At 35.2% G+C, this 13,660-nt stretch overlaps 1 protein-coding gene across 9 annotated transcripts in view; it reads right to left on the bottom strand.

Moving 5' to 3' along the window:
* LOC143249114 (DENN domain-containing protein 4B-like) overlaps positions 1 to 5,929 on the bottom strand; it is a 52,149-nt gene extending 46,220 nt beyond the window's left edge. For 2 of the 9 annotated variants that reach the window (XM_076498445.1, XM_076498448.1), the window contains exons 1-3: positions 5,793 to 5,874; positions 5,549 to 5,605; positions 1,387 to 1,455 (exon numbers count right to left, since the gene is read on the bottom strand). The gene's annotated coding sequence lies outside the window, so the exon portion shown is untranslated. The other 7 variants (XM_076498443.1, XM_076498447.1, XM_076498449.1 and 4 more) reach the window with 5 other exon arrangements.
* Between the last annotated feature and the right edge of the window lie 7,731 nt (positions 5,930 to 13,660).

Raw genomic sequence — 13,660 nt, 5'->3', positions numbered from 1 at the left:
TATTTGTGTGTAGGTGACCACATTTTTTTTCTTTACTTTCTTTATTCAAGGGTTATTCAGCATCATAATTCCATCTTTGTGAGTGGAGATATGCTTCACTGCAAAATCACCTTGGGTGGAGAAACCAGCGAGAATCTCTGACTGGGAGATTTCTTCAAATCCTTCTCAACAATAAATCCATGTGACAAATTCAAAGTAGCATGGGGTGTAACCTCAATGGGTATATCCCCAATCACCTTTTAATGTAAGAGGAGTTCACTGTGTGAAGATGTGGATGTTTCCACCAATATATCATCAGAGCATAGCTTTTTGACTGACTTTGGAGAGCCAGCAAGTTCCTCTAGTCCATTCTGAATAAAAAAGGGAGATATCTGCCATAAAGATTTATCTGAAAGAAAATGTAATACAAGAAAATGAGATCAGGTGGTACAAATGTTGAAGATTGCTGCACAGATTCTTCAAGATGTGGTCATTTGCCTATTGAAAGTTTTTTCACTATTTTATTTAAGTTTTTATTTAGATGATCCATAATAAAAAAAAGGAATATTTCAGTGTCCACTGACCCCACCCACCATGGAGCCCTATGAGGGGATGCACTACAATGCCAAACAAGGACACTGTAGCAATGCCAGGGTTTCATGAGCACTATACCAAAACACCAGCATCAGATACAATGTCCACAACATCTGTTGAGGACATCCAACACTGGTACTTAGTTCACCCTAGCCCAAGTGGACCAGTTGATTGACCTTAGTGTGACCACCCCAAGGAATTCAAGGCCATAGTGGTGTGTTAGGATTGGACACCTCAAACCTCTCATCCCCTTCAAGGGTCACCACACATGGCAAACATGTGGATGGATATTTAGGTCACAGAGAAGGTAAACTTAAAGAACAGAACCTTCCCTGGGAGGTCCTCTCACCACATTCAGAAATCCACACCAAGGAGACCAAACCACAAATTTATGACAAAATGCAAAGACATAAAGCTGTCACTGTTACTAAAGGGGGCCACACTAAACATTAGCATTAGAAAAACAATGATATTATTTGTATATTAGTTTTGTAAAAGTTTCCTGCAAGATTAATTTGCAACATGTTAATCTCCATAGTAAATCAATGGCTATTTTATGTGTAAAGTTCATAAAATGAGAATTATTAAGGTGTCCTAGTAAATTTGTACACTGTTTTAAGTATTTAATAGTGATGTATTACAGAGAAGTACCTACATTGTTTTATAATATTGGATATAAAAGATAAATACATACTTGTGTTTACTCTAACAATAATAAATGGTTGCACGATTTCTAAGTTCAGAATCAAAAATAAAACAAAAACCATATATAAATATATCAATGACAGTTTTTGCAGAGAAAAATTTTAATACCTGGTTTAAAACACAGAAGATCTGGTCTATTCACTGACTTTTTGTAGCAGAGTAAACATCAGAGCCCACCTTTGAAAACAAAATTTTGAAATATTAAAGAACATACAAACTAGTATAGGTTTAATTACAAAACAATCAGAATATTTAATATATGCTTTAATATAACCTCACTATAATTATTGAATTTATAAACAAATGATTAAAGAAGTTACAAACAGAATTTACAAAAACATGAGAATTATAAATCAGCAATTCCCAACCATTGATCCACAGACCAATGCCAGTCCAAATGTTTTGGCCAGCTTGCAGAAATATTAAGATTGGAAAAAGAAAAACAGTGAAAGAAAGAGAAGTGTATTGTGAAACATTAAATTTTCTTAAAACCTTGCAAGTGTTAAGCATGTTAAGAATAGGTGAAAAATGTTTCCTTCTTGGTTCATTGTACAATAACTGAACCTCATAACATTCATTTCAAGATTTCTTAAAGAAGTCAAATTACAGACTCACATACTCTTACTGGTTTCTAAATGTTTTACATAGAATTCACCAGTATGTGGAGTGACACTGCTACAAGTTTGATATATTAACATGGTTTTGTTTTCTCTATCTAGTATTCAACTAAAATGATGTTCAATAATTCCAGAAAGAGTAATCAAGATGCAATCACATGTCACATGCTTGTTTAATACACTATGAAGAGAAAGAACTTGGGTGTTAATCCTATGAAAGTCACTTGTCACAAGCAATCAAAAACTCACCTTGTTTGCTTCATCTTTTTTTTTGTGAAAAGTTTTTGATTTTCAAATTACAACACATTAAACAAATATCTTCACAAGTGACAAATATTTATTATTTAAACTAAGCTTGTATTTTGGCAAAACTATATTTAAAATCAAATAGAATTTACTGCTTCAAACACAACATCTATAAATACATACTCCAAGGAAAAAAAAACAATGCAGAAGCAAATAATCATGGGACAATGTGCACTATTCAGTTTTAATTCTCAGTTGCTCTTGGGCATTAAAACAGGCAAAATTACATTGATCAAACTCATCAAGCTCATCAATTTTCTATAAATGTCAGGATCACAAAGAGCTCCTGCTACAACCCAATAGTATTTGTAACCTGTCTTTATAAACTCTGAATTTAAATTTACAACCATCATCTTTCTTTTAGTAAAATATTATACTTACAAACTTAAATATGACATAACTATTTTGGGGGGGATAAAAAAGGTAATTTTGATTGACACCATTCATGTTATAAGCACAGTTAGCATGAAATTGAAGATATACTACAACAAGAAGGTTCTTCTTAAAAAATTAATATGCATATGTTTAAATACACAATAAATTCTCTCTTCAGCTGTTACTTAATTTAAGATATTACTCAAGTTTTCAAGTCTCTCAACACAGGTTTGGTCAAATTAATTGACCTCATAAGCACTTTTGTATTTGTTATACTTTCTACACTAACTTTTAATACACTTGATCTATCTCCACAAAAACTGGTAAATTTGTAGCATACAAGTCTTTTTTACACAAAAATCAGTTTCTTTTAATGAAATTTTTTAACTAATGATCAATCAGATTATAGATAGTATTTCTATATATAATCCAAGTGCTAATTGGTTTTCATTCTAGGAATAACAAAACTTTATCTAGAATGTTAATATTTTCTGAGGTTCAAAATGTATTTCCAACAATACTTACCTCTACTCAAACTACACCTATAACACAACTGTTAAAGTTTCTTTACCTTTATCCATCTAAGCATTGGTCTGACTTTTTCTCCTTTGCTCCAGTCCTTTATTCCACACTTAACTGCACATGGCAATATCTGTCTCATGACACTCCACCTACATCAATGCACCCTCTTATCATGATACTGTATATAGATGCCTTCTGCAAACAATATTTTTGAAACTGATCCAATCTGCATCTCTAACACTGACTCTTAATGAGAAGAAAGGATAGAAGAGTATGATGAGATGGAGGAGCCAGTAAGGACATTATCCATACAAAATGCACCTACATAGATTGTGGTCGTGCCAATAGAAGATCAGCACACAAGTTAGGGAATGACACTGCATCAAAAACAGGTTTCTTCTCCTCCCTGAAGCTAAGTCACACCCATGATTTGTTATCACTACTGACTAAACCCCAACCAGGTAGCCAAGAACCCATAGCATATAGTTCAAATTATAGGGACATGGCCTTTAAATCCCACATTGGTGTCTAAGGCTGCAAGAGATATAGTTGCAAGTTAATTACAAACTACAGCCATAGAGTGATGCATTTCAAGCCACCTGAATTAGAATGAGAATTTAAGCAACACCAAAATGGACAAACTCTCTCCTCAACCTGAAGAAACAGAACACATCCAGTCTGGAATTATGAACACTCATCCTCACTCCCCAACTGTGTGGCAAGGAAAATTCCACTTGCCCCTAGAATTATGGGCAGAACATGGAACAAACTGTGCTCAACCTAGAACACAGGATGAGAACTCTCTGCATTCAAAATTATAAGACAATGAAATGTCTTCCATGAACAATGTACTGAACAATATTGATTAAAAAGAAGGACTATGCTCAATCCAACCAGATTGGCAAGTATCAAATTCAAATCAGTATTGTGAGTAGACTCTGAGCAGGCTGATGCCACTCCTACAAACATCTGTAAAAAACTAACAGCAAGGGTCCTGGGCAGGAGTGCCCCAAACTTGTGTTCTTCTACAAAAGTGTTGTTGTTGTTTTGAATTAAGCAAAAAGCTACACAATGGGCTATCTGTGCTCTGCCCACCACGGGTATCAAAACCCAGATTTTAGCATTGTAAGTCTGCAGACATACTGCTGAGCCACGGTGGAGCCTGCAAAAGTAGAGGAAAGTCATCCAAAAAATCTTCAAAACATTTTTATTTCATAAAACTATGTATCTTACCTATTATTTTCTTTATCTCAACTTTATATCAGATTGGTCAATTTGTTACCACAAAAAACAAAATCAAAATAAAACTATACCTTTTTTTTCTTTCTAGAATAGCTCCAAATTGTAATATGAAACATTTGTTTATCCTAAACAGTTTTAATCTAATAACAGTAGACATCTATTTATACTTAAATGCTATTGTTTTATTGTACTTTGAATGCTATGTAATTAATATTCATGCCATTATAAGTTGTAACTCACTTGGCAAACAAACAGGTCATGTTATACTATCCAATAACAAATCAAGAGCTACCTCATGCACACCTCCTAAAAAGATATCATTATATTATTACTATTTATTTCCTCTAATCTAACCTTAAGAAACACAAGTTTTGTTTCCTTTTATAATAATAAGTAAACAATACACACAAAAAAATGCTTACACAATTCTTATTTTTCTGTCAACTGTTGATGAGACTTAACCCTACTTTTTCATAATAATGTTACTGTTTAACTTAACAGAAAAATAACATGCAAGAAGCAAACAATGTCCCATAACTATCTATTTTTCTGGTTTTCTAGCTATGTAACAAGAGCCATTAAAAGTTTGCCAAGCTTCTTGAAGTACTTCCCATGGAAATAAAGGTTGAACTGAAAGAGAAACTGACAATTCTCTGTATGGTAAACAATTTTTTTTGTGTGTGTTTGTTTGTTTTTAATATAAATGAAACTCCTGGCTTCCTATTAGTTATATTGACTATAATGTTGATACTTAGAGAGAATTACTGACAGTTTCTGAAAGAGAGGATGTGACAGGTGACAGCAGCAGGAGTCTGGTATCCTATTTGATTGCTCTGTAACCAAATAAGATCAAAGGCTATAAGTGAGCACTGACAATATTATAATAAGTAATTTGTGAACTCCATACTTCTTAAGTAAATAAATAAGATGCCTAGAAAACAAAATGTCACAATTCTCACACCAGATTTGTTTTAATATTGCCTTATAGAAGTAAAACTTAAAACTTGCATACTCTTAAAATATGAATTATTAACTATGTTTTTATGCTATATTTATTGGTATACTATGAAAAAAAAAGTAGTTTAAATTATCAATATTATTGACTAAAACTTTATGATACACACAGAAACAGATATCCAGAGCAATAGGGTAAACTGTCTTTCAGTGAACTTAGAAGAAATCTTTTTTTTTTAGAATGCGCTGCTTACCATGCCTTTGTTTAAGGTTTTGTTGATAATACAAAAAGCACGTGGTGGTGTCTCCCCCTTTAAGAAACAACAAATTTACTAGTTTAAAGTTTTGTTTTCAATACATAGTTAATATGAATCATTATTTTCTGTTACATAAAAATATAGGTTGATCACATCATTTCAAAATAGTTTAATGAAATATAAAATTTAACTTGAAGTAATTAGAAATATTGTTCACAGTAAATCACAGTTATTCAATTACCTTATTAACCAGAATAATGCAAATGTCTGTCACAACCAACTGATTACAGGGAGCATTAGAAGCCGCCCATCTGAATGTAAGGAATGTCCGAGACCCACTGTTGTTCACATTGGCAACTCGGCCATAAGGTGTTGTGTGGACTACTTGACTGTCTGCCATCACTCGTTCTTTAGTTTCATACAGTACTCTAACAAGACATAGAAAAGTTAAAGTTACTATCAACAGTAATAAATCACAGTCAACACTAAATGTTTCAAGTCCAAGTTTACAAAAAATTAATTTTTTTTTCCTCAAATGCATAGCAATGCTAGTTTTTGCTTTCAATTTTGTAAGACATAATATAACTCTTATAGATAAAAGAACTGCCAAAGTATATGATGTAATTTTTGGGTTTAAAAATGCTAATTTAGGCTTTCTTACTATACAAGTAACAAATAACATGGGATTATTCACGCGATCCACACATTAAAACAGAAATCAATTGAACAAATACAAAAATTAAACAAGAAATTAAAAAAGTCAGAGAAAACAATTGGCATAACTTCTGTAAAAACTTAGAAAAAACCAAGAACAATCCAAAAGAATTCTGGAAAAAATTCAAGAGTATTGCTTCAGACAAAAACACAAATCACATGCTACAACATATCACACACAACAATAAAATCGCAAGGACGGACGTAGAGAAAGCTGACTTATTAGCTGACTATTACAAATCCTCTTTTAGCGATTTAAACTCGGTAGATTTCGACACACAACACCAACACCATGTCAACAACTTCATAAATACAAACCAAGCTTCATTCTCACCACGATTCCATGGCGAGACACTAGAAGCATACTCAAGTTCAATCAATAGAAAAATAACCATAACCGAACTAAAAATTAATATCAAAAACTTGAAGAACACTTCCCCCGGACATGACCAAATACCAAACATTATTCTGAAAAAAAAGCTCCACTCTCCTACTACAACACCTCACAAACATCATGAACATTTCACTAGCGACAGAGTACTACCCTGACACGTGGAAAAAAGCCATCATAACAACGATCTCCAAGAAACAAACTAATAGAACAAATCCAGATAATTTCCGCCCCATCAGTCTGTTAAGCTGCCTTGGCAAACTGATGGAGAGAATTATCTCCAACCGTCTCCTCCATTTTTGCGAATTGAACAACATCCTTCCAGAATCTCAAAATGTCTCCAGAAAAAATAGACAAACAACAGATCACCTCACACGACTCACCGAATCAATCTACGAAGCTTACAACAACAACCAAGTAACCATCGGGGTATTCCTAGATGTCAAAAAGCATTCGACAGCGTATGGCACAACGCCATCATATACAAACTAAATCACCTGCAAATAAATCCCACGATAGTCAAATGGATTTCAAATTTCTTAACCAATAGAACAGCACAAGTAAAAGTCAATGAAACTATATCCAAATCATTTAATATAACGGCAGGAGTGCCCCAAGGATCAGTCCTCTCTCCACTTCTATACATAATTTTCGTCAGTGACATACCTTTTCCAAATCTAACATACACACACAATTCACAATACGCAGACGACATCGCAATCTGGAGCACCTCCAGAAACCCAGTAATGGCCATGTCTCGCGTACAAGAATCACTAAACAACGTCTCAACATGGAGCAACAAGTGGAGAGTCGTGTTAAATCCAACAAAAACACAAGCAATCACCTTCTATAGAAAACTAAAGAAGCAAAGAAAAATTCTAGAAAAAATAAAACTATCACTTGGAAACACAACCATTAACATGAGCAAAAACATCACATTCCTTGGCGTCACTTTCGACACAAAACTAACATGGAGAAAACATCTAAACAATATACACTCATCAATCAGAAAAAGGATTTCATATCTAAAGACTATAACTGGTAAACAATCGAAATGCGCACCGAACACCATTATACAAATATACAAGGCTTACATCCGTCCACTAATAGAGAACGGATGTCAAGTAACATACAATATGTCAAACAACACACTTCAGAAAATCCAAGTGCAACAAAACAGAATATTAAAATCTGCATTCAGCCTACCATCATTTACGCCAACAAATTATCTACACCAAATTAGCAATTTACCAACTATAAGAGATAGAATAACAGAACTTTCTCTCAAATATTATCTAAAAGCAGAAAATAGAAACAAACTAACGGCATCACTACACAAATTCTCAAGTGCACCAACAAAATACATATCACCTTACAACACATTTCAAGAATCACAATCCACTCAACAAAGAATCTAAATAAATAAAATCCATGTCATTAACATGAATTCCTTTTTTTTTCAGACACAGGGCACACGACAGGCAAAACTTTCGGCGCCTGTCCTGTGAAAGTGGGTTTTCTCGGGGCACTCCCGTTTCCCCCCACATCAAAATCTTTAGGCATTGGATTTCTAGATCCCAGCCCAGGCAACTCTTTTGCCAGACCCTGAATCGTGCCGTTTGATTTGATCTGGATTTGAATTATATTCATGTTCACATCTGCTCAACTTCTTCCTTTCGGGACAGGTCCCGGCCTTTCTTTCCGCTGCTGCCTTTGCCTCCACCCAAGACAACATTTAGAGAGACATCCTCCACCCAAAAAGTCAAGAATAATAACAATTTTTTTTAATAAATTAAACCACCACTTAATCTTAATAACAATCCACGAAAGGGGACGAAGAGGAACCACAACGTTCCTGAACACCCCGGTTGGGGAGAGAACTCTTCTGATTTCTCTCTCTAAACTGAACCCCTGCCACGTTAGTTTAGTAATACACTCCAATCATGCTTCCCAATACACTGCCGATATAGCGGTTTGGAGTACGCCCACTAACTATGTTACAGGCGCTCATCGTGTCCAAACTATCATCAATGCTCTCACACAGTGGTATGACAAATGGCGGGTAGCACTGAACTCCCACAAATCCCAAACGATTTTATTCTATCGATGCTTCAAAAAGAAAAAGAAAAAAACGGTACTGTGATCCCCTCTACAAGTTTCTTAAGTTTTTAGGTATTCCTTTTAATTCCAAACTAACTTGATCAACTCACATTAATACAATTGCATTGTATTAGTCACTGCATTTCTTTCCTTCGAAGGATCAGCGTATGAACAAAGGTTGTACCCCTCACACCATTATGTTCAAATACAAAGCATACATTAGACCCGCGGTTGAGTATGGTTGCAATCATTACAATATATAGCAATCAGAACTGCCATTCGTTTGCCCTGCTACAATCCCGCACTGTTACCTAGACAAAATCTATGACATACCACCTATGAAAACACGTTTACTCCAACTAGCCACTAAGTTTTATAAAAAAAAAAAAAAAACAATAAACCGTAACCCGCTTACAGCCCAGTTCACCGATTTATCAGCCACCCCTTCCTCTTGGTAAATGCACATTTCACCCTTTAATAAACTTAACCTATATTACTAATGTCTTTTAAATCAATTTTGTAATGTTTATTATGTTTAATTATCCTTTTTGTTTAGAGCTCGGGCACTAACCAGATACCGAATGATATATCTGGTTAGTGAAAGTGGGTTTTTCTCGAGGTACTTCCGTTTTCCTCCCACATCTAAATTGCAGGGTATTAGGATTTACAGATCCCCCCTCTTGTTTTTTTGTTTTTTTTGGGGGGTGCAATATTTAACCTCTCGCAGACCGCCAACGGACCTTTGTCACCAGGCTACAACACAATCTCGTATATATTTAAAATTATTTCGATTTAGCTCTTAATCACTTGCTCAGCACGCAATTTTACTTCGCGACTAGGACTCTTCTGAGCGCCCTCGATTGCTTTGCGGTTTTTCCTGAGACGCAAAGTGTTAAATCGGAATGCCTGCCACGTTTTTTGGTGTGTTTTTTTTAATACAGTCGAAGGTTTTCTTTCTAAACAGGTGAGTTGTTGGAAAAGTTAAGTTAACAACTATAGGTAAAGTTTGAAGTTGTTAGGTAGGTTATTTAACCTTATAAGCTAAAACATGAATACAAGTTGAAATTCGAATAATAGAAATCATTGTAGAAATCATTCGTGAAGAAACCCAATTGAAGTAAAAATGTATTCTCAAGAACTAAAGGTTACTTTTCAACCCATTTCCTGAAGATGACCTAAGAAGTCCGAAACGTTGTACTGTACTTTATTTTAATTAAAGTGAAAATACCTTTACCAGCCGTCTTGAGAAACTATATTTTTCTACAAACCACTCTAAGTTGTTAATTCTTATAACGCTTCTTTTGTTATTTTTGTGTTTTAAATTATCTATAATTTTAAATAGACACTAAATGTGGTATTCGCGTAGCTCTACATGGAAACTTTCGTGAATAATTACATTGTATTTTGTGTCCTTGTTCGTTAAGATATATAACATGTTTTATAGTTTTTGGCAAGATGGCCAAAATCTTAAGGCCAGCAGTGTATATTGAACAAATTTCTTCTTAAGGTGAGAAGTTTATCTTAGACGTAAGTGTTCGATATCATAGTATTCTACCATATGGAAGGATATATTTTTATAACCTTGTAATTCTTTAACAGAGCTTGGAAATTTTGTATGTTTCTGGTAATCTTGCACTCATAAAATAATGAATATTGCCTTCTGATATGTAAATTGATTTTCTAGCCTTTTTAAATTAGTATTTTGTAAGAAGTATTTTCTGTTTTTTATTCTAATAATATTATAATATACATAAATACCAGGGACGTAGATTTTTTACACCCGATGGGGGGGGATGATTTTTGCAACCACTTATGTGGACTGTTCAATTTGCAAATTAGTAATCTTACGTGAACCTGAAAGCTGTAAACATGCAGTCACAGAGTAATCTTGTTGCCACGATACTTCAAGGTTTCCATGTAGGTTTGTATAAGTGAGGTGTTGTGAAACGTTTTCAAAATTTTAATAAAAAAAAGACAAATGTGTCACAAATTAACTGCCACATGAATTTATTCCTGCACACTGTACAGTATGAAAGATGGCCATTATACATGACGAGGTTACTAAACTTTCATTGCATGAATTACGTTTTCAAATATTAATAAAATTAGTAATTACCCTTGATAAGTTCATATTACTGAAAAACTGTTCATGTTGTTTGATAAAAATAATTAAAATGTGTTTGCGAACTCTTGAAAATTACACATCAATACAATATAGCACATAATTATTCATACTTTTCATTGAAGTAAGATTCATTTAGTCCTCTAGTCCACATGTTCCCAAACGCAGACCTCCTTTGTGATGATCTGCTTATGAAAGAATTCATAAGCTCTTCTATATTTATCTTGTCGACCTCATCTTTGTGAGTGTGACAAACTGCCACATGGTTGAGGCGGCACTAAGACATAGTTGACCTTAACCACGTCTTCTACCGTTTTAATGCAGAAAAGCTGCGTTCACATTCGCAGCTGGATACTGGACATACAAGCAAAATTTTCATGAGAAGAAACACTTCACTAAACATCTGCTGACTTGTTTGATGCATTTTACAGTAAGCATCCTTCGCACCTTCCAGAGATACTGCTTTTGTTGTTCCTTTAAGCATGGGCAACTGAAGCTCGAGCCGTTGTGCAGAGGGTTCTGGTTAGAAGTTTATAACCGAGTTGTCAATCTTGCCAGATGTGATCATGTTCTCAAGTGCCAGGTATTGCCTTAAGTCATTGTTGTCTGCATTGAATCTAGTGGTCAGATGTTCTATGACTGTGTCCACAAATTCAAAATATTGGCTTCTGTAGTAATCTCTAGCTGTTGCAGAATGGTGTGCTGAGCCATCACCTGTGATCCTTCTGGGGGGTCTGCGAATGCGTGGTAGTTCAATAGGCACCAGATGTAGGGAAGTTACCTTTTTCTCAGCTTCATCAAATATCTTGTTGTAATTTTCTTCTGTTCGCAATACCCGCAATTGCTCAACTGTCATTGCAGCTGCTTCAATCATGCCAGATACTGTCGCTGAATTTGCTTGGAATGCACGGTTTAGTTCTTCTAATGCAGCTAATAGATGCTGAGCTATCAACAATCCTAAAACTGTCTTTCCTTTGTCAAATCTGTCCAGCAGACCTCGTGCTTTCACTGCTACATCTCATTTTCCATTCGCTAATTGAGACAAAGAATCAACAATATCACTGTAGTGATCATTAGCACATGTAATTGCAGATAGGCGGCACAACCAGCGTGTTGGACACAGTGGGCGGATGTATTTAACTGGACCATTGTAGCTGTCTGACGATACAATATTTTCAAAGATTGTCTTGTATTTGCCTGACCTCAGAAGCAAGACACCAAGTTCATGTACCCACTTGATTAGAATCTCGAACACATTCACAAGCTTCAACTGCATGTTGCATTATTAAATTAGCCTTGTGTGTTCCGCAGTGAAAAAACAAAGTTGACGGTTGCTTCTCTTTTATTTTTGCCTGGCATCAACTGTATGCACAACTCATGTTAGCGGCTCCATCATAAGTTTGTGCTCTTAATCCTGACAGTAGTAAATTGAGTCTAGTCGGCACATTAAGTACAGTCGAGGATATTGTTTCACCAGTTGTATTGGAAACACTGTACAAGCCAAGAAATGTCTCATGGACGTTAAGGTTCTCATCTACGTATCGTACACATATTACTTCCTGTTCGGCACCTGTAACTTCTTGAGTACCATCAACCATTAATGCAAAGATTTTACTTTGCTGCACTTCGTGTGCTATGTTCCTCAGTATTTGATGGCTGAACATCTCCATTATTTCATTCTGAGCCTGGGGTGATGTGAATGTGGTTTTCTTTCAAAAGCAGGCCGTCAACTCAGAATCTTCCTCTTCCAGGAGCTTCATTAACAACAGGAAGTTCCCCTCCGTATCAGTACGTCCACGTAATGTTAAACCTTAACGCAGTAAGAAACGTAAACTTCTGAATATTTTGGCTAGACTTCTTTTGCATTCTTCCTGCTGCTTCTTTTTTCCCATCATGTGCTGGACAGTCACTGGAGTTACATCAAGTGAACCTTCTGGAAGTGTAGCGAATCTGTGCTGAGAAAAGGATTGGTGTTCATTGAATTTCTGTTTTGCCTTTTTCCAGTTACAAAAACCGGTGGATATGAAGGTATACTCTACTGGCCTCTCCAATTTCCCTGTAAAAAGATCTCTATTTTCCGCCTTGGTACAATGAAAGCATACGACTTTTTGAGTCTGATTGTCGAAGTGCAGCCATGGGAACTCATCAAACCACTTGCCCTGGAAGTTGATATTTTGAGATTTTGCTTTCTGTCGTGGTATTAGCTGTGCGTCTGGATGATATGGCTTTCCACACTGTATCTGTGGAGTGTAAGATTTTTCATTACTGCTTGTTTCACAATTATCTGATGGTTCATGATGTGCAATAGTTGCACAAGCATTTTCAGACTCATCTTCTGATAAACATGGTATTTCCTCTTATGACAAGTTTCTATTCCTTTGCTTGAGGTTGTTGGATTATCTGCATCTGCATTGTCACTTGTAGTACTAGTAACTGGCTTGTAGAATCTGTTTCCCAAATGACTCAACAAGCTAAAATACAGTCTTTATTGAAAAACTCTAACGTACAACAAACGAAGATAAAACAGAATGGAAGTAGGACTGAACTGTACAATGTATTTAAGTTGATTGTACAAATCTCACAGTGACTACCGAGCCGACTGACCGGGACAATCGCTGTTGTCCATCGCTGGGACAATAATGTGTGCTAATTACAACACAAGTAATTGCACGTTTCTCGAAAAATACTTAAACGATCACAAATATATTATATTCCTGTTAAAGCTCGTCAAAAGGCAAACACGTTGTGATATAATGTCTATAAGCACGTCTATTAAATAAAA

Source organism: Tachypleus tridentatus, chromosome 4, assembly GCF_004210375.1.
Source record: "Tachypleus tridentatus isolate NWPU-2018 chromosome 4, ASM421037v1, whole genome shotgun sequence".
NCBI classification, from domain to species: Eukaryota; Metazoa; Arthropoda; class Merostomata; order Xiphosura; family Limulidae; genus Tachypleus; species Tachypleus tridentatus.
This window is presented reverse-complemented; position numbering and strand designations above follow the sequence as displayed.